This window comes from Puntigrus tetrazona, unplaced genomic scaffold (genome assembly GCF_018831695.1).
Source record: "Puntigrus tetrazona isolate hp1 unplaced genomic scaffold, ASM1883169v1 S000000608, whole genome shotgun sequence".
Taxonomy (NCBI): domain Eukaryota; kingdom Metazoa; phylum Chordata; class Actinopteri; order Cypriniformes; family Cyprinidae; genus Puntigrus; species Puntigrus tetrazona.
The window spans coordinates 110,806-113,307 of record NW_025048238.1 but is presented as its reverse complement, the minus strand read 5'-3'; positions in this window follow the sequence as shown (position 1 = coordinate 113,307).

Here is a 2,502-nt window from a genome sequence, read left to right as displayed (position 1 = left end):
AATAAAAAGGTTTATTGGCAATTTCAGAAAATTTGTAGCACATTAAATGTGACTTTTATTCCTGGCAGCAATGAGGATTGAACCAGGTACCTCGTGATCAACGTTCTCCTCACAAATAGATAAACAACAGGAAAACGTTTTTTTAAAGCAATTTGTGCAAACAAACATACAAAACCATTGCTTTAGCGCGCACAAAGTTAGGCACTTTCCTCTAATTTTCCTCTTTTTCGCGCCTTTTTCTCTTCTCCCCTTCTCCCCCTTCTTCCCTCGCCTTTGCATTTCACCCCTCTAACAGATGTGTTCCCCAGCTTGAATGGCATCTACGCTAATATTAGTCCTGTTTCTTTCTTAATCTGTTCACAGTTTGTATCAGACTAGATGGTCAGCACAGGAATTATGTTCATCAGAGACCAGAACACCTAGATCGCTCTGTGGATAGATCACCAGATCCTGATGCACTCACACACACACACACACACACACACACACACACACACACACACACACACACACACACACACACACACACACACACACACACACACTCACTCCTCACGCTAAGTCATTTACGCTATCTGACACAGCTGCGTTTAATTGAACTGGGAGTTAAGTGCTGGCGTCCGTTCAGAGGAAAGCGGGCCCCAGCTAGGAGATCTAGTTTTTCCCAAGGTTTTCTCCATTCTACTGTATGGATGGGGTTTATGGTTCCTCTGGCTTGCTTTGTTGGGGACACTTAACTTCTAGGGGATTATCGTCGAATTGATTACAGGGCAAGTCTCTGCATTAGCAGAAAGTGTTCCTCGTCATTATACATCCCTGTCATTGTATTCTTCTGCTATACTGCTTACTGTGTTTGATGCAACCTGTGTTGTTAAAGCGCTATATAAAAATAAAAATGATTGATTGAAATATCAGAATGATCACTTATTCCCTAAAAAACCCTGTATTTCCCATTTCCTTTTAATTAAACAATTCTATCTGCTTTGTGTTAAATGGGTTTTGTTCCTTCAAACATCAATCATGTCATGTTTTACACATTTCAGTATTTTCTAGACACATCAGATTTTTAATTTGCCTCCTGGAAACATCTAATCTTGTGCATAACATTAAAAAGCCCATACCAAAATACATTTGTACCTTTACATAATGGTTTAATTTTTTTAAGAGAGAGTGTAATTGTGGTGTGCTCTGTTTTATGATAAGCTGTTTGTGATAAAGTAAGGATCACCGTGTCCTGTAGAGTCACATCTCGTAGTGCTTTGCCAGAAAGAAAGTGTCGCAAATAAAAAAAAAGAGAAAAAGGCCAATTCTGTTTTATATCTACGTATTTCTGAGAAAAAAGTGGTGTGAGATAAAAAATGCCAATAACTTTTTCTTTTTTTTTTTATTCAGTGGCGAGGAAGCGGGGCTTCCCATATAAGGCAGAGAGTGGAAAGCGAGCTAAAAAAAAAAAAAAGCAACACGTGACTTCTGAAAAAAAAAAAAAAAAAAGCCATGGAAAGAAAGCTGTGTGGCGTCTGCGTAGCGTATAGAAGACCCGGCTACGCTTCTAGCGACGAGCGGCGTGTCTGGTTGATGGCGGTTAGAGCGCGGCCCCAGTTCCACTCCGCTTAAATATTCAGATTCGGTTACAGACAGTCGCGCAAGAATATTCACACTGTTCCTGATGCATCTACAACTGAGGCAAGCCTCTGCTAAAGGCATACAGGCTTGAAACATGAGTTTCAAAAGTGAGCCGATTTAAACGATTACGATGTTTTTATTAGCTGAATGGACATACCAGCAGTAAGTAGTGTGACATTTTACTTTCTCGGTCTGACTCAGTCATGGCTTTCAGTTTTTGACTTTGCTTTCAAAATATGAACTTATGCTCGCTGCTCAGAAGACCAAACAGCTCAGAGAATATTTTGTCATACACTATGGGCTATCTATAACAGTTTAATAGCAACCCCAGAATTCATAGAGCCAATAAATATTAAAACAATGGGGTAAACAGAGCAAACTGAACAGAAAACTTTTTGTTAGCAATGCAAATTTATTCATAAAATAGTTTAGCAGGTGGAAAGCTACATGACATTTCTTACTAGTTCTTGAAGCAGTTAAACACTTAAAAGGTCGCTGTTAGTAGACTCTGAACACAACTAAAAATCACGATAAGAGGTAAACCACGGCCTTTACACATAACTGCAGATTTTCTATGTCTCGACCCAGAGCTGTACTATTTTCAGCTTGAATCAGTTCACTGTCAATGTAAAGTAATCTGTTTCTGATCTGTAATGGTTAGAGAATGTTTGTTTCTAATATTTTTCTGTTTCTCTTCAGCCATTCCAGGCACAGCTATCAAAGGGAAGAAGGAAAAGCGAGAGAGTCGTCTTCAGGAAGCTGTGCAAAGAAGCTGTAGGCCGAGCGGTTCTTCAGCGGGCCGGACCAGTGGAGAGTCTCTCAGCTCAGGCGGACTCATCTGGAGCTTGCACGATCATGGGGAGCGCCTGTCCCAGGTCA